The sequence below is a fragment of the Oryx dammah genome, unplaced genomic scaffold, assembly GCF_014754425.2.
Source record: "Oryx dammah isolate SB20612 unplaced genomic scaffold, SCBI_Odam_1.1 HiC_scaffold_23, whole genome shotgun sequence".
In the NCBI taxonomy this organism is placed as follows: Eukaryota; Metazoa; Chordata; class Mammalia; order Artiodactyla; family Bovidae; genus Oryx; species Oryx dammah.
Window position 1 is genome coordinate 59,243,510 of NW_024070207.1, and position 20,599 is coordinate 59,264,108.

Sequence of the window (20,599 nt, forward strand, 5' to 3'; positions counted from 1 at the left end):
AACAAGGTGGTTGTGTAGGCAGCCCTATTGATTCACTTGATGTGTTTCATTACTTGAGAGATCTGTGCTTCTGTTCCTATTCCCATACTGGAATTGTGACATTAGGATCTCTACTTGGCTGACTCTGTCCCATCTTTGCCCAAAACATATATCTTGTTGTGTGGAAAAAGTTAGGTCTGAAAATCTTACACCTACTGGTCTAAGAAAAAAATTAAAAAGAAATTAAGGTGCTCACATCCCTAACATTAAACATTGTAACTTTTTCACTTCTTTGAGTTCCCTGAAACATCTCTGCCATTTTGCTTCAGGTATTATATTTAAAAAGAATAATGGCTATATAGTAGTCTACTGAGTTAATGTAATATAATTTATTAAAAATTGGGTTTTCTTTTAAATTTGTCACTATTATAATAAGAGCATTCGTTTGAATATTTTCTTAGACTCAAACAACTCCTTAGAGTGGGATTTCTGGGTCAAAGGAAATGAATATTTTTTTATTTATAAAGTATTTATTTTATACTTCTGCTTTCTAGCATCACATTTGTAAAAATCAGCTTTTAGTATTGCAAACTTTTTAGGGAAATGTTTTCAAGGCAAATTGGAGTTCCCCCTGAAGATTCTAAATTTATTTAAGCAAACTGCTAAATCTCTGAGAGTTTTTTGTTCGTTTGCTTTTGTTTTGTTTTTTCAACTATTCTACCTATCCATCTATTCTTTCCCCAGATCTGGCATCCAATCACTTCTGCAGGACTCTTTCAAGCCCTCTTGAGTCCAGAGTCAAATTTTAATCCAAAAGTGGGAGTCTTGGCTAACCTCCAACTAGGTAAGTTCCAGAGAAGGAAATACCAGATTCTCCATCAGCATATGTAAAGGCTGAGGGGTACCTGGCCATGATTATGAAGACAAAGTTATTCCAATCAAATGGGGGAAGATATAAGTAGCTAATTGTTCAGTTTCTGATTTATGTGTGTACATGTGTTACCTATCCTGAACCCCCCTCCCTGCTCCCTCCCCATCCCATCCCTTAGGGTCCTCCCAGTGCACCAACCCTGAGCACCCTGTCTCATGTATCGAACCTGGACTGGCGATCTGTTTCACATATGGTAATATACATGTTTCAATGCTATTTTCTCAAATCATCCCACTCTCATCTTCTCCCACAGAGTCCAAAAGTCTGTTCTTTACATCTGTGTCTCCTGTGCTGTCTCGCATATAGGGTCATTGTTACCATCTTTCTAAAGTCTATATATATGCATTAATATAGCAGTGAGATATTTCATGGTTGGTGCATTGACACAATTTAGCATTCACAAATTTGAAATTCCAATTAAAATCAATATGATATTGTTATGCTGTAATGAACAGAAATGGTGGAGGGGAATGAGGATAGTATCTTAATAAATGAGGAAAGTAACCACATTGCAACACTGAGATTCTTTATAGTAACATTGGGCCAACAAACATGATTAATACAAGAAAATGCAAAATTTTGAAAGATCAATTGTTGAGCAAAAAGCAGAACCACTTCATCATTTTAGTACTATGTCCAAAATATGAATTACCTCACCATTACAGAACTGTAATTTGTAAAATGATGAACAATACATTGACAAAGAGATACATTTTGAAGATACTAATATTATACCTTTGATATTAACATGATATTGTACCATCACAACAGCATCAGCATATAGCAATACTAGGGCTGAGACTGTCAATATTTATTTTATAAAGTGAAAATCCTTTAGTCAATTTTCAATAACAAATGTACATTAGGTATTAGTTTAATATTTTACATATTATATATTCCAAATAACTTGAATATAAATGATTTTTAAACTACATTAAAAGATTCCAGGTGTTATAGTGTCTGCTTTGATGAGAGCTTTAGATGAACTTTTCCTAACAACTCTCAACTTTTTAATGACTGTGTTAAAAATAATACAGGAGGCTGGTTACCAGGTATGTCCATCTTTACCAAGTATAAATATATGAAATTATCCTGCATTCTTAAGGTAACTATATATGAAGCAAGTGAAAGCAGAGAATGGGACATCCTTGATGCTTGCATAAGAAGCTCTGGACACATTTTTGTCTTTTGACTTAAAACATTTACCATTTTAAAGTCTATACAAATTGACTTATGAATCAGTATTGAGGCTTTGGTAGCCTGAAACTTTATATTTACCTAGGCCTTTGTGCCAATCTGTAATAACATTCACTGAACTTAAAGTTAACAAAATCTTTTTACCAATCTAATCTAGAGTAAACTTTTATTGTTACTACTATGTGATGGGCTAGGATATTCATCTTTTTTCTATCTAATATATACATATATATACATACATATATATATACATATACATATACATATATATATATATGTTTGCTAAGGCTGCCAAAACAAAATATATACTATAGACTGAATGTTTGTGACACCTCAAAATTCATATATTAAATACATATTCCTGATGTGATGGTATTTCACGATGGGTCCTTTAGGAGGTGATGAGGTCATGAATGGGATAAGTGTCTTTATAAAGGAAATCTCAAAGAATTTCTGAGCCTCCTTATACGATGTGAGGACACAGCAAGAATATGGTTCTCTGTGAACTAGGAACTGGGTCCTCAACAGATACTAAAAGGGCCATGATATTGATCTTGGTCTTCCAGCCTCCAGAATAGTAAGAAATAAATTCCTGTTTGTAAATCACCAACTCCATGGCATTTCTGTTATAGCAGACAAAATGGACTAAGATACCATAGAGTGCATAGATTAAACAACCAACAACCAAAATTATTTTTATTACAGTTCTAGAGGCTAGAGGTCCAAAATCAAGATGTCAGTAGATTTGATTTCTCCTGAAGCTTCTCTTCTCCCTGTGTCCTTACATGGTCTTTCTTCTGTGTGTTCAAATTTCATCTTCTTATAAGGATACCATTCAGATTGGATAAGGGGACACTCTAAGAACTTCATTTTAACATTATCACCATTTTAAAGATGCTATTTCCATATATGGGCACATTCTGAAGCACTGGGTGCCTTCAACATATGAATTTTGGATGCGTACAATTCAAGCAGTAACCCTAGAGTATGTACCATTTACTGACTCAGATATTAGCTTTATGAAGGAATCCCTCTAAAAAGAGAAGAAAAACTGGATAATATTCCAACAAGGCAAGTCTAAGAAACAAAGTACACAGTAGGTTAAGGCAAACAAAGAAGGCTCATCAAAGGCTTCACCTTTACTTCAAGGAACTTCATATTAGGTATAAAACTAATATAACACAGTCCTAAGTAGAGAAAGACAATGTATCAAACACAGAAAATTCTTAAGAAATGAATAAATGACAAGCTTTTCCATATCATCTAATTATCACTACTTCAGCTTGATGTTTAGAAAAACTAAAACTAGGAAGTAAGAAGCACAGGGATTGTTGCTACATTAATACTATACTTAACTAATTAACACGGTCACAATCTTTCCAATGAGAAAGAGAGAACTACATTTTTATAAGGTTCCACTAAGTAGAAAGTTATTATTAATTAGAATCAATGTAAGAATAATTAAGTGATGAACGATGAGGGAATATTAATTTGACAAACCATTTGACAACTTTCATTGCCACAGTTAAAAACTCTTAAGTTGCAATTTATTTTTTCCTTCAAGACCCATTGCAAAATGTTAGGGTTCCCAGAGGATTGTTTATTTTTGCTGCGAAGGAGACTTCTGAATCATGCAGACTTTGTGATAGATACATAACATTTCAGAGATAGACAGATTTTTATATCCATTTACTTAAAACTAATAAATTTGACAAGGAGAACGACTATGAGTAGGGCCCAATGAAGTATTTTAATTCACCTAAATTTTGCCTAACTGGTATTCTTTCAACCCTGTTCTTTTGATACACTTAATAACTGAATGCTTTCTGTGGTCAGGTTCATGAAAAGTAATGGAAAATAGTGTATATTTCAAACAAATTAACATAGGCCTACAAGCCAAAACCCTCAACTTATTTCAAATAATTATAACAGAAATCCAGCAGTAAAGCCCTAAAGATTATTACAAAATATCATTCTTAACCTTAGCACTCTCATTTTACCAGACTACTGGTCTTCACTTAATGTGCTTTGCTCTTAAGAATGAAAAGAGCTAATAAAACATTGACAGAAATCACAGTGAAGAGTCTCAGAATAATTTAGTAATCAGTGATCATTTTCCTCCTTAGAGTGAGTAATCCTCTATAAATGCATAAACTACTACTGTGGGTTTGAGTTTTTAAGACTACTAGATTTAAGTGAGATATCTATAAGGAATTTATACTTAAAAAGGATCTCTGTCTTCTGACTAACATTGAATGTGTCTTGAAGTTTAAAGGAATAATATAGTAGGAGTTTCTATTATAAATTGGAAAGCAAAAATATAAAAGCTACTTTTTAGAAAATATAAATTAATTATTAATTGTAACAGTATGCTCTTGCTATTCAGTTGCTTAGACGTGTCCGACTCTGTGACCCCATGGATAGCAGCACACCAGGTATCAAAAAATGTAAACATTTATGACAAGCTACCCTTACTTTCAGAGTTTTATACCTACAACAAAACATATAACTCTGATTATTTGCAATATGGATCTAAATTAATCACGTTTCCAGTAATCTTGTATATGTAAGGCACAAAGCAAGCAGTCAAATAGGAAGAAAAATCTATGTAGCATATGACCTAAGTCGAGCTTGTTTTCTTATTCATAGGATATTTTGTTTAGCTAGAGTCTTAAATGAATGTACATTGCTTGATGAATCTAAATAGCATGTAGCCTTTAGAATTAAAAAAATAAAAGTCATAATTAAACCAGTAAATTGCAAGTGATCTAAAAAATATGGAGTTTTTCCTGAGTAGTAAGGAGTTTGTACTCAACATCAGCATCCCAAACATTGAGAATTACACTGAAGAGATGAGCCCTCAACATGTTTACCTCTAAAATCCAATGAAGTTTACATGCAGAATAACCAAAGGGAAGTTGGGAACTGACAGTCTACTCTTAAAGCACTCACTCACAGTCTGACTTACCTCGGAACTCAACACAAAAGCAGCAGTTTGAATAGAGCCTAAGCTATACGTGAAGGAGATTCAGTTGCTAATTTAAAACATATGGTGAAAGAATAAGGGTCTGTTGGGACTCTCTTGAGAAGCAGAGACACTGGAGGTACCATTTTTGCACTCTTACCTGGCTAGTACTGACACTGGCAGGCACCATTTTTGCACTGTTCCTCTTCCATGGTAGCACCAACTGGGATTCTGAGTCACAGCACTCTTCCAATGTCCCACTTAAGCCTGTGGGCATGCCCTGCCTCTGTGCTCTCCCAGTTGCTTATTAAAACAGGTTCCAGCCCTTGCTTATTAAGCTCCAGCCCTGCACACTTTGGATGCCTTGCTAAAGCCAGCAGGTGCACCCTGACTGTGCTTTACTGCTGCCTCACTAAAGCTAAAGCCAGCAGATATGCCCAAGCCCTGCACTCTCTCTATGCCTTGGTAAAGCCAGCAGGCACACAGAGTCCACACAGGGGATACTCCTTGCTCACCTGGCTCTTTTGGCCAAGGGGATTTGTGTGGCCAAGATAGACATGACTTAAACAATTGGAGAGACAGTTCTTGGTGGGAGTACCACCTACAGAACACTTCAGAGCAGACTGACACATCCCCAATTTTCCTGTGAAAAGATCTATTTACTAACCTAAGTGGCAAGCTTCAGGTTTGCCACATTTCTGGAGGCTAGAGAGGAGCTCTCAGGAAACAGGCTAGGAAATGCCATCTTTTCATTTTTTCCTTGGCCTCACTACAGCTTGGCAGCTCCCAGAAAGGAGTGCACAAGTTTTCACCTGGAACAATTCACCTCAATTTTTGAAACTGTCACTCAGGAAACACCTCCAGATAACCTAGTGAGGAGGCAAACAGGATTTACAACTGGGACTCACAGGAATTTACATATTTGCATAGCTTAAAAGTTGCAGCCTGAGAATCACTTCCACTCAACCTGAATCTAGGTTCTGGCTGAGATTCCTCCCTTTGCAACACTGACAAGTATTGGCACACACTCAATAACCAAGACCCATCAAGAATAAAACGAGCTGCTTAGACAATCACAAGATTTCAGAAGACAAGAGCTAGAGCAAGGTTGAACATAAAGGTTCATAGGTTCATATACTACACAAGTACACTCCTTCAAGATTGGGAGATGTAGCTGTTTCACCTAATACACAAAAACAGAGATTCTAGCAAAATGAGGGAACAGGAATATGCAACAATAAAAGGAAAAGATAAAACATCAGGAAAAAATCCTAAAGAAACAGCCATAAATTACATGATAAGAGTTCAAAGTAATGATCGTAAAGATGCTCACCAAACTCAGGAAAAGAATGCAAGAACACAGTAAAAACTTCAACAAAGACAGAAAATAAAACAAAGCACAAAACAGAAGTCACATAACTAAAGAATACAATAAATAAACTGAAAAAAATACACAAGAATAGTTCTACAGAAGACTAGATGAAGCAGAAGAAATAATCATTGATCTGGAAGACAGGGCAGTGGAACACGAAAAAGAAAATATGAAAAATTTAGTTAGACTCACTATTTAATAAAGAGAGTGAGAACTTAAATAAAATCAGAAATTAAAACCCGTGGTGGATTCATGTTGATGTATGGCAAAACCAATAAAGTATTGTAAAGTAAAATAAAGTAAAATAAATAAATAAATGAAAAAGAAAAAAGAAAAAAAAGAAATTTTAATTGGCCCCAGAGAAATGTGAATTAACATAAAGTACTGCCTTGAGCAATTATATGCCAACAAATTGAACCAGCTAAAGAAATTAACAAATTTCTAGAAACATAGTCATCTAAGACTGAATCAGGACAAAATAGAAAATCTGAATGGAGTGATTACTAGTTAAGAGGTTGAATCAGTAATCAAAAATCTTTCAACAAACAAAAGTCCAGGACCATACAGCTTCGATAGTGAATTCTACCAAATGTTCAGAAATTTAATACCTATCCTTCTTATATTATTTTAAAAAACTAAAGAAGAGGAAATGCTTCCATACTCATTTTACTAGGTCAATATTACCCTGATACCAAAGCCAGACAAGGACACCACACACACACACACACACACACACACACACACACACACACACAAAGCTACAAGCCATTATTGATGAGAAGCATAAATGAAAAATCCTCAACAAGATACTAACAAATTAAATTCAAGAATACATTAAAAGGCTCATAAAATACAATTAAGTGGGTTTTATCACAGAGTTCCAAAGGTGTTTCAGTATTCACAAACCAATCCTTGTGATAAACCACATTAACAAATTGAAGAATAAAAATCATATGATCATCTCAATAGATGCAGAAAAAACATTAGACAAAATTCAACACCCTTTTATGATTAAAAACTCTTAAAAAATGCATATAGAGGGAACGTACTTCAACATAATAAAGGTCATATAAGTCAAGCACACAACTAACGTCACACCCAATGTTGAAAAGCTCAGAGGTTTTCCTCTAAAATTAGAACCAAGACAGTTTAACTCAACATAGTAGTAAAAGTCAGCCAGAGCAAATAGTCAAGAAAAAGACATAAAAGACCTTAAAGTTAGAAAGGACAAAGTGAAATTACCAATGTCTGCAGATGACATGATTTTATATATAGAAAATTCTGAAGACTCTACAGAAAACCTGCAAGAATTAATAAAAGAATCAGTAAAGTTTCAGGACACAAAATCAATATATAAACATTGATTTTTTTCATTTCTGTAAGTAACAAATAACTACAAGAAAGAGAAAGTAAGAAAACAATTTAATTTACAAATGCATGAAAAAGAATAATATAGCTGGAAGTAAATTCAACCAAGATCTGTACACTGAAAACTAATACACTGATAAAAGAAATTGAAGAAGACACAAATAAATTATGTGCTCATGGACTGGAAGAATTCATACTGTTAAAATATCTATATTACTCAAAGAAATCTACAGATTCAATACATTTCCTATCAAAATCAATGACTTTTTAAAAATAGAAATAGAACTGAAATATCCTAAAATTTCTATGGAAACACAAGAGATCCTGAATAGCCAAAGCAATCTTGAAAAGGAAGAACAAAGTTGGAGGTATCATGCACCCTGATTTCAAACTATATTGCAAAGCTACAATAATAATAAAAAATTGATATTGGCATAAAAGCAGATACATAGATGAATGGAACAGAATCAAGAGTATAGAAATTATCCCATGCATATGTGGTCAATTAATTTATGACAAAGGAGGCATGAACACACAATGGGGAAAGAACAGTCTCTTTTATAAATAGTGCTGAAAAAACTAGACAGCCACATTCAAAAGAATAAAATTAGACTATTATCTTATAGCTTACACAAAAATTAACTCAAGATGGGTTAAAGACATGAATGTGATACCTGAGAGGAGAAGGGGATGACAGAGGATGAGATGGTTGGATGGCATCATCAACTTGGTGGACATGACTATGAGCAAGCTCCAGGAGTCAGTGATGGACAGGGAAACCTGGTTTGCAGCAGTCCATGGGGTCGCAAAGAGTCAAACACGACTGAGGCACTAAAGTGAACTGTGATACCTGAAACTATAAAATTCCTAGGAGGAAGCATGGACAGTAACACTTTGACATTTGTCTTGGTGACGATATTTTGGATTTGACTCCAAAAGTAAAGGCAACAAAAGCAAAGACAAATGGGTGGGACTATATCAAGCTAAAAAGCTTCTGTGCAGCAAAGAAAAAAAATATATATATATAAAGAATAAAATGGCTACTTATTGAATGGAAAAATGGAAATCATATATCTGATAAGTGTTTAATATCCAAAGTATACAAAGAACTGATAAAACTAAACCTCAAAACAACAACAACAACAACGCTGGATTAAAAATGGCCAGAGAACCTAAATAGATTTTTTTTTTCCAGAGAAAATATACAGATGGCCAATATACGCATGAAAAGATGTTCAACTTCACTATTCATCAGGGAAATGCAAATCACAACCACAATGAGATATCACATCACACCAGTCAGAAATGTTATTTTCAAAATGATATCAAATAACAAGTGTTGGTAAGGATGTTAAGAAAAGCCAACTGTCACGCATTGGTAGGAATGGTAAATTGGTAGGAATGTAAACTGGTGTAGCCAGTATGGATAACAGTATGGATGTTCCTCAAAAAATTAGAAATAGAACTACCACATAATTCAGAAATTCCATTTATGATATTTATCTGAAGACAACAAAAAACATTAATTTGAAAAGATACATAAACTATTGTTCATTGCAGCATTACTTACAATAGACAAGATAGAAAACAACCTTCATGTCCATTTGTAGATTCATGGATAAAAAAGATTGGTATACAATGGAATACTAGCCAGAAAAAATAAAATCTTACCATTTGCAACAACACGGATGGATCTAAAGGGTATTATGTCATGCAGAAAGAGATAAATACAATATAATTTCACTTATATATGGAAACTACAAAATAAAACAAATGAAAACAGAAAAACAAAATAAAAGTTATATATACAGAGAATAGGTTAGTGGCTGCTAGACAGGAGGGCTTAGGAAGCATGTTGAAAGGGTTCAAGAGGTGCAAACTTCCAGTTATAAAATAAATAAGTCATGAGAATGTAATGGACTGCATGGTGACTATAGTCAATAATAATTTATTGCATATTTGAAAGTTGCTAACAGAGTAAAAGTTCTCAAAAAAATTTGTAGCTTTGAATGGTGATGAATGGTATCTAGACTTATTGTGGTGAACATTCTGCAGTGCATGCAAATATCAAATTATGAATGTGAACACCTGAAACTAATATATTGCTATACATCAATTATTCCTCAATTTAAAAAAGTACCAATATATGAATGGAAAGTTAGGAGTATGCGTGCAGACCTGCTATAATATACATATTTTGTTATTATGCTTTTATCTGGTATTCTTACATGTTTCACAAAAGTGAACAATTAGCAATTTTCTAGATTGATCTAGATTGGTAATGCAAAATATGCACTGTTTCTGGATTTTCAACTGATATTTATAGAGTATAACAAGTAATTATTCAAAAATGTTGAAGAGGTCTCTAAATCAGCTTGCCTTCTATATGATTTGAAATGTTGTCTATAGGAACAACTACGTCCTGGAGATATAGGCTAGGAGTTTCAAGTTTCCTCAGAGGTAAAAATGGTGGTTCAGATTTCTAGGGCTGTAGTCTCAAATATAGTAGCCAGTCTTCACATGAGGCTATTTAAATTTTAATTTTAATAAATTTAAATTGAATAAAATTTTAAAAATTCAGCTTCTTAGTTGCACTGAGTCGCATTTCAAATGTTCAAAAGCCATATGTGCCTAGTGACTACCATATTGGAAGGTGCAGATATTATTCCCTTTGCTGCAGAAAGTTATTTTAGATAGCACTATTCTAGAGTATTTGGAGCCAGCAGTTTGTGTAAAACAAATACACAGAGGTATCCACAGCATCTTTAGTTCATCTTTAGTTATGAAAGTGAAAAGGGGAAATGCTAGTCGCTCAGTCCACCTCTTTGTGACCTTATGGACTACAGCCCATCAGGCTCCTCTGTTCATGAAATTCTCCAGGTAAGAATACTAGATTGGGTAGCCATTCTCTTCTCCAGGTAATCTTTCCTGGTGTAACTTTGCATTTCCTGGAGCCAAATTTTTTTAAAAAAATCCTGCAATTTCATTTAAAAAATGTATGCTATGGCTAGTACAGAATATTTTTGTCTGTGATATGACCTTGGACTGCAAGGAGATCAAACCAGTCAATCCTAAATGACATCAACCCTGAATATTCATTGGAAGGACTGACTCTGAGGTTGAAACTCCAATACTCTGGCCACCTGATATGAAAAGGTGACTCACTGGAAAAGACCCTGATTCTGGGAAAGATTGAGGGCAGGAGGAAAAGGGAATGACAGAGGATGAGATGGCTGGATGGCCATCACTGACTCAATGGACATGAGTCTGGGCAAACTCCAGGAAATGGTGAAGGACAGGGAAGCCTGGTGTGCTGCAGCCCATGAGGTCACAAAGAGTCTGACATGACTTAGTGACTGAAGGACAACAGTAACAGTTTTTTAAAAAATATATAAATTTATTCATTTTAATTGGAGGCTAATTACTTTACAATATTGTATTGGTTTTGCCATACATCAACATGAATCCGCCACAGGTATATACAATAACAGTTTTTTTGAAATTTGGATTCATCTCTTGCTAGTGTAAGTAGTACAAGTAGAAAGATCCTCAAAAATTAATACAATTTTAAGCCACTGACAGTACTTTCTTATCTGAATTTGAGTTTTCTCTGTCACCCTAAAGGCATGTGGTCTGTCTAAATGACAACCTTATTATTGTCACTTTTTAATAAATAATCATATAATACCGGTATACATCTTATCCTTTTTCTGTCATATTTTAAGAAATATGAAAATACTGAATATCTACTGTTGAGAATAAATTCTAAAAGTTTATTTTAAAGATATGGGTACTAGAATTCCTAAATTGTGACATATTTTTTGTGAAATATATTTTAAATTGGAGGTCCCTAAAGTGAGGCATGCATATCCCAGGAAATACAAAAGATGAAGATAAAGCAAGATATGCAGATTTTATTTTCTAACTAAAAAGAAAGTACAACATTATATTTCACTAATTTTTGAGATATGGATAACCACCAATGCCCTCATCAGTCAAGTACTAGAAGTATCTCAAAGGAAAAGTGGGAGTTTGAAGCAGAGCAATTGGTTGGCAATTAGCTACTCCAGTCTTATGCTTACCTCATTGTAATGTGATCTACATATGCCCCACTGGGTGGATAAATGGGCTACCTTATTTATTTTTAACCAAGCCATATTACTTAATGGATAACACAACCACAGACTTAACATAATGGAAGCACAGGGGTAAAACAATAAAATAGCAGAGCTGATATGTCTTCTTTTAGTAGGAACTCTTTGTCAACTTTATTTTCAGGGTTACAAGATAAGACATATTAGTTGTATTGTTCTTATTGCTATCAATAATATATTTAAAATTTTTTATATCATTGATAAATGCATTGGTTAGAATCTTTTAAAATCTTTGTCTAAATATCTAATTTCTGTGTTGTATATATACATTAATAGATACATATTATAGCTTATAATTCAATGTATACTATGAAAATAGAATGCTTACTATTTATCTGATGGGGTATATGAACAAAAGATTTCAGAAAATTGCCTTAAATTGAAAAACAATTAAAAGGCAGCAGAAACTTAAATTTCTTTTCACAGTCTATCAGAAATCCTTTCAAAATATACATTAAGGATCCTCAGTTTTACTAATTTCACTTTTCATTTTTTTATACAATACAACTATGATCTATAAACCTTCCATTTACATAATTTAAGTACTGTTTCTATTACACTATTAATTTAATCAAATGAGCCACTCTTTTGAAGACAATGAGCTACATCTAAAAGCATAAGACAAGACTGGCCACGTGAATTAAGGCAGGAGAATTCATCTTTTTTGGTTTTTACCCCACCTCAATGGTGATATATTATACATAATTATCATATGTATATTTATGATTAATATGTATAATGAATACATGCTAAGTCACTTCAGTCATGTCCTACTCTTTATGACCCTATAGACTATAGCCAGCCAGGCTCCTCTGTGCATGGGATTCTCCAAGCAAGAATATTGGAGTGGGTTGCCATTTCCTACTCCAGGGGATCTTATGTCTCTTGTATCTCCTGCATTTGTAGGTGGGTTCTTTATCACTAGTGCCACCTGAGGGGGCCCAGTATGTATAATATATATGTATTAATATTATCTCTACAAGTAATACTATTTTTCTGTCAGAATAATCCTTACAACTGTCAATAATTATTTGGGAGAACCATAAAGTGGTTTCTAGATAATAGAATTAATTTATCCCAGGAAACTGAAGTGAAGCCATTATGACTATTTGGAGATAATACGGGGAGTTAATTATTACTCACACAATTACTTTTCTTGTTGGGACTTTTATGCCTTTGTATGTGAGATTAGAGTGATCTTACTTGACTGGCAGTTGAAAACCAGTGAGTGTTTAAGAAAAAGTAGTGGCAGATAGAGACAGACATTAAATAGAGAATGAAGGACTGTATCCTCCCCAAACTAGAATAGCACACTAAAAACAGCATCAAGCAGACTTAAGGTTGAATCTTGGCTCCTCCAATTAATCGCTATGTTGTTTTTATATCTAGTTTGTGCTAAGTCACTTCAGTCATGTCCGACTCTGTGTGACCCCACAGATGGAAGCCCACCAGGCTCCCCCATCCCTGGGATTCTCCAGGCAAGAACACTGGAGTGGGTTGCCATTTCCTTCTCCAACGCATGAAAGTGAAAAGTGAAAGTGAAGTCACTCAGTCGTGTCCAACTCTTAGCGACCCCATGGACTGCAGCCTGTCAGGCTCCTCCATCCATGGGATTTTCCAGGCAAGAGTACTGGAGTGGGGTGCCACTGTCTTCTCCATTATATCTAGTATGGCCATCATTATATCTACCTATTTAACGGTTGGTGTAAGGATGAAATGAAATATAACAGAAGACACATAGGTTCCATTCCCGAGTCTGGAAGATCCCCTGGAGAAGGAAACGGCAACCCACCCCAATATTCTTGCCTGGAGAATCCCATGGACAGAGAAGCCTGGTAGGCTACAGTCCATTTGGTTGTAAAGTGTCAGACACAATTGAGCTCAAACACACACACACACACTCACTCATACATGTAAAACAGCACATTATCTGGACATAATAAGCACTAAATTAAGTGTGAGCAATTACCATTTCAATTATTTTTGAATGTAAAATAAAAATAAAATGTTATTTTACTTATTAATATCATTAAATTATCTATAGGGTAAATATATTTTTAACAATAATACCAATATGATAAAGAGCACCAGTGACCCCAAAGACTGAATAAATAATCCATAAAGGTAAAATTTTATTATTTTTGCTGGTAGAACATTTATTTGCATGGCCATATGCATTTTAACATATTGTCCTTAAAATGATCTATATAATCAGGTATGTTAAAGCACTGAAAAACAAGAACTCCAGATACTATTTTACTGGGCTACTTCCAACAACATATCAAGTGGTTCAGCACACGTAATTACCACCAAACCTTGCCAAGGTTTTGAAATGTGCCCATTAATTAGCAATTCCCAATCTGTTCATCAGCCAGTCATACTTTAAAAATATGCCTGTCACCATGTAGGTGAAGGAATCTATTGATTATTATACAATAAAATCCTTTTGAATATTTAAATATTTACTCCAAACTTTTTTTTTAATCATCCCACCCGCTCCCTCTCCCACAGAGTCTAAAAGTCCATTCTATACATCTGTGTCTCTTTTGCTATCTCGCATACAGGGTTATCATTACCATCTTTCTAAATTCCATATATATGTGTTAGTATACAGTATTGGTGTTTTTCTTTCTGGCTTACATCACTCTGTATAACAGGCTCCAGTTTCATCCACCTCATTAGAACTGATTCAAATGTATTCTTTTTAATGGCTGAGTAATACTCCATTGTGTATATGTACCACAGCTTTCTTATCCATTCATCTGCTGATGGACATCTAGGTTGTTTCCATGTCCTGCCTATTATAAACAGTGCTACAATGAACATTGGGGTACACGTGTCTCTTTCAATTTTGGTTTCCTTGGTGGGTATGCCTAGCAGGGGGATTGCTAGGTCATAAGGCAGTTCTATTTGCAATTTTTTAAGGAATCTCCACACTGTTCTCCATAGTGGCTGTACTAGTTTGCATTCCCACCAACAATGTAAGAGGGTTCCCTTTTCTCCACACCCTCTCCAGCATTTATTGCTTGTAGACTTTTGGATCACAGCCATTCTGACTGGTGTGAGACAGTACCATATTGTGGTTTTGATTTGCATTTATCTGATAATGAATGATGTTGAGCATCTTTTCCTGTGTTTGTTAGCCGTCTGTATGTCTTCTTTGGAGAAATGTCTAGTTCTTTGGCCCATTTTTTTGATGGGTCATTTATTTTTCTGGAACTGAGCTGCATAAGTTGCTTGTATATTTTTGAGATTAGTTGTCTGTCAAACAAACAACAAACTTTTTCTTTAAAAAATCCCATTAGCAAAATCAATCTTTGTCTCAGGAGCAGGTACAAAAAGACATACTGAAAATAGTGAGCAGTGCAGAAAGTTATTCACAAAACAACTGAATGTGCTGAGGTTGAATAATATCTAAACAACCACTTGTATTTTGGTATCCTCTTGGGAAAGCATTACTTTGCTAACAAAGGTCCGTCTAGTCAAGACTATGGTTTTTCCAGTGGTCATGTATGGATGTGAGAGTTGGACTGTGAAGAAAGCTGAGTGCCAAAGAATTGATGGTTTTGAAATGTAGTGTTGGAGAAGACTCTTGAGAGTCCCTTGGACTGCAAGGAGATCCAACCAGTCCATTCTGAAGGAGATCAGCCCTGGGATTTCTTTGGAAGGAATGATACTAAAGCTGAAACTCCAGTACTTTGGCCACCTCATGCGAAGAGTTGACTCATGGAAAAGACTCTGATGTTGGGAGGGATTGGGGGCAGGAGGAAAAGGGGACGACTCAATGGACGTGAGTTTGAGTGAACTCCGGGAGTTGGTGATGGACAGGGAGGCCTGACGTAATGTGATTCATGGGGTCGCAAATAATCAGACATGACTGAGAGACTGAACTGAACTGAACTGGGAAAGCAGAAGCAAATTGTTTGTTTGTTTTTCTCTCTCTGTACACAGGAGACTAAGTTTTGTTGGCAGAAAGTTGATATTAATCCTAGAATTTCCTGAAAGAAAAATCATAAGAAACAGCAACATACTTACATACTTAATAAGATGAAATAAGCACTAATATGAAAATAATCTTGGTAGAAAAAGTGGATTATCACCTTTTAAAGTTTTTTCATGTCACTCTAAAGGAATGCAAAGTATAATAAAAGATAAGAGAGGAAAGAATCAGCAAACAATGTAAAACTACAAGATCTAGAGGAAAGGAGAATTTCACCAGGAATAAAACCATAATTTTACTTAAATAAAGACAAAGTCTACACTAGAGAAATGAGATAACACATTTAGGGCCTTTAGCTTCACAGATCAAACTTCACAGAAAGCAATAAAGTTGGGCAAAATATAATAAATTGAAATACAAGGCAGAATCTAGGATAACAAATACAAAGGGAAAAACATATTTTGTTAATTGGAGACATTAGAGTGAATATAAAAAAATCTATTTTAGATGGAAAAAAGAGATGATAGAACACAGCTTTTTAAAAGGGAAAAATAGAAAGGAGAAGGAAATAGAATAGGAGAAAAGAAATGAATAGAATATAATCAAAGTAACATAACAGTACATAACAATTATGAATTTGACAGGAGACATTTACTAGGTCTGAGTTCTTAATTCTTACAAATACATGGCATTAGTCTTTCACTTTTATTATGAGGGGATTTGTGAGTTACTGCTCATGGTACCAAATAAGTTCATAAATGTACTTTATTATTATGTTAAAAGTTAAAACTATAATTAACAGTTATGGGCCACTACTTAGAATAAATATAATGCATATCTAATATCTGTGGGAATCACATTTATTAAATGCTTATTATGCACAAGAAAAATGTTCAAAGAATATTGAGTACTTGATTTGTGCCAGAAACTACTCATCTAGTACTCAGGACAGCCCTGTAGGTTAGTACTATAATCAGTCACATTTTATAGAGAAAACTTGGGCTGAAAAAGATTTTGTAATTTTCCCAAGCTTACACATCCAAGAAGGAATTGAACCAAAATGGGCTCCAGGATGCACACACCAAACCACCATCATCAACTGTTGTTAATATAAGGCATATTGATGTAAATACTTTTAACTGAAATTATTTTTACATGTGCACCCTGTTTCAAGTCTGAGTAACAAAATGAGGCACTTGGTGAAGAGAACTGAGAAAGTAGGGGTTTTAAAGATAGGCTTACTCATGTGGAATCTAATTTAAAATTATACAAATGAACCTATTTACACAACAGAAACAAGTGCACAGACTTTAAAAACAAACATATGGTTACCAAAGGGGAAACTTGGGTGAGGGGAGGAATAATTAGGAGCTTGGGATTAACATATATGTACTACTATATATAAAACAGATAACCAATAAGAACCTACTGCCTAGCACAGGAAACTCTGCTCAATGTTATGTAACAATCTATTTTGGAAAAGAAACTGAAAAAGAATGAACATATGTATATTTATAACTAAATAACTATGCTGTAGACCTGAAACTAACCCAACACTATAAATGAACTATATTCCAATAAACTTTTAAAAAGAGAGACACGCTTACTAGACTAGGCCAAGATCTGTAGTGAGCAGACCCATGAGTCATGAAGTACAAAAACTTTACAGAAAACCTCTCAATTGCAAGTAAGCAGGAAAGCTACATGTGTATTCAGGTTTCTCTTTTAAAAGCAAGTCTTAAAAAATACAAATCATATGGGCTGACTCTGGATAGTATTTTCTCTGTCTTTTGAAAATAAGGGAGACTGCAAAGCATCAAGAATAAAAAGGCCATCTTGATGCCTAAAGAGGAAACAAAAGAGTGGAAAAATAATGGCATTTCTTAGAAGTCAATCATTGAAAAGAGGACAGAACATATAAGAACTAATACCACAACTGAAAAATATAATTCAAGTGAAAAAGGCAGCATTATTACATTCAATATGATTTTCAACACTTATTTAATTTTCAGGAAAAATGAAAAAATCCGTGGGTTTAAAGTAATGAAAATATACCAAATTCAAAATACAATAAAAATGCCGTAAGTAGAGAGAATATCTTGATAGTTTTGTTTTTTAACCTCAATTCTCAACCTCTATTTAACCAACAGGAATTAATTTTCAAGAAGTACACAAGACAGATATTGGAAATAAACAAGAGAATACATCCTTTTAGTAGCTGCATTCTTTCAATATATCTAAGCATATCATAAAGAAATAAATTCAAGAAAATCATATGAAGCATGACAGAATGGAGTCAGACATACATATGGATTTATGAGTTTGAAATATATTGCCTCAATTCCCTGCAAACTGAGTCCTAGATAAATAAATGTCCTGTTTTAAAATCAAGGGGAAATGAGTCATTTACTGGCTTTAAAGTCGCTAAAATTTTTTTAAGAAAATAATGATGAGTGTAGTCAAGATATTCACTACATTTTCAAGCCATTAGGAGAAGCACTATTTGCTCTCCAAATGGCCATTCACTGGACCATAGACATGTGTGCATGATCAGTTCCTAAGTTGTGTCTAACTCTTTGCAACCCCATGGACACATGGACAACCCCATGGTCCACCAGGTTCCTCTGTCCATGGGATTTCTCAGGCAAGAATACTGGGAGTTGCCATTTCCTTCTCCAGAGGATCTTCCTGACAGTAAAAAACAAGTATCTGATAGTTTGTTCTGATTCTAGGATAATCCTTTGAATACATTTTTAAAAGAAAGAAATAAAGCATTACATAAAAATACTTAATATGTTAATAGTTTAGCATAATTGTTTACTACACATACATAAATGTAATAGGTAGATGTTTCAAAAATATGATTATATGTTTTATATTAATGGCTGGATGGTCCTTAGTTAAACTTTAACACATTTTAGTTACACGGGAACAGTGCAATAATTAGAAAAGTTTTAGAAGCTTTCAGTTATGTTTCAATGCTCATTTTCAAAATTCAGCAAGATTTGGAAGGATAAAATTGATCTCAAAATAAAAATAATGCAATTTAGTACGTTTGGAATTTTTTAATTAAAAATTTAGTATTTCACCATCATTAAGTTCTTTGACTTGATCTCTTCATATATGTAAGTCATGTTCAGAAAAGACAGTAGAATTAAAACTAATGCATTTATTTTGCATAAAACATATATATTTAAACTTGTGAATTATTAGTAGACCATATATTTTTTCACATGCAAGCCCTTATCCAGTTACATAATATAATTCAGTATGATATTTTCTATTTATTGTGCACAGGCTACTAAATCCCAAATACATAACCACTATTAAGCTCAGACTCATTCCTGTAAAAATGAAAGGTTCAATATGCACCAGCACACCACAGAGGTTCAGCTTATTAGAGCTGGCAAAGCAGCACGGTGGCTGCAATGGTGCAGGAGCACAGCAGCTGCAACAGCACAGGAGCACGACTGAGAGGAACTACCCCACGTCCAAGGTCAGGGGCAGTGGCTGAGAGGAGCTACCTAATTTCAAGGTTAGGGGCAGCAGCTGAAAGGAGCTACCACATGTCCAAGGAAAGGAGCAGTGGCTGCACTTTGTGGAGTAGCCGTGAAGAGATACCCAATGTCCAAGGCAAGAGGAACCCAAGTAAGATGGTAGGCGCTGAGAGAGGGCATCAGAGGGCAGACAGACTGAAACCACAATCACAGACATCTAGCCAATCTGATCACATGGACGACATCCTTGTCTAACTCAATGAAACTAAGTGATGCCATGTGGGGCCATCCAAGACAAACATGCCATGGTGGAGAGGTATGACAGAATGTGGTCCACTGGAGAAGGGAATAGCAAACCACTTCAGTATTCTTGCCTTGAGAACCCCATGAACAGTATGAAAAGGCAAAAACATAGGATACTGAAACATGAACTCCCCAGGTCAGTAGGTGCCCAATATGCTACTGGAAATCAGTGGAGAAACAACTCCAGAAAGAATGAAGGGATGGAGCCAAAGAAAAAACAACACCCAGTTGTGGACAGGACTGGTAATAGAAGCAAGGTTCGATGCTGTAAAGAGCAATATTGCATAGGAACCTGGAACGTTAGGTCCATGAATCAAGGCAAATTGGAAGTGGTCAAACAGGCGATGGCAAGAATGAACATCAACATTCTAGGAATCAGCGAACTAAGATGGACTGGAATGGGTGAATTTAACTCAGATGATCATTATATCTACTACTGTGGGCAGGAATCCCTTAGAAGAAATGGAGTAGCCATCATAATCAACAAGAGCCTGAAATGCAGTACTTGGATGCAATCTCAAAAATGACAGAATGATCTCTGTTCGTTTCCAATGCAAACCATTCAATATCATGGTAATCCAAGTCTATGCTCCAACCAGTAATGCTGAAGAAGCTGAAGTTGAAAAGTTTTATGAAGACCCACAAGACCTTCTAGAACTAATACACCCAAAAGATATCCTTTTCATTATAGGGGACTGGAAGGCAAAAGTAGGAAGTCAAGAAACACCTGGAGTAACAGGCAAATTTGGCCTTGGAGTATGGAATGAAGCAGGGCAAAGGCTAACAGAGTTCTGCCAAGAGAACGCACTGGTCATAGAAAACACCCTCTTCCAACAACACAATAGAAGACTCTACACATGGACATTAACAGATGGTCAACACTGAAATCATAT

The 20,599-nt window shown here is 34.8% G+C and overlaps 1 protein-coding gene across 1 annotated transcript in view; it reads right to left on the reverse strand.

Moving 5' to 3' along the window:
• The window catches only part of DACH2 (dachshund family transcription factor 2), an 816,985-nt gene that overhangs the window by 232,400 nt on the left and 563,986 nt on the right, over window positions 1-20,599 (reverse strand). The window lies entirely within an intron of this gene.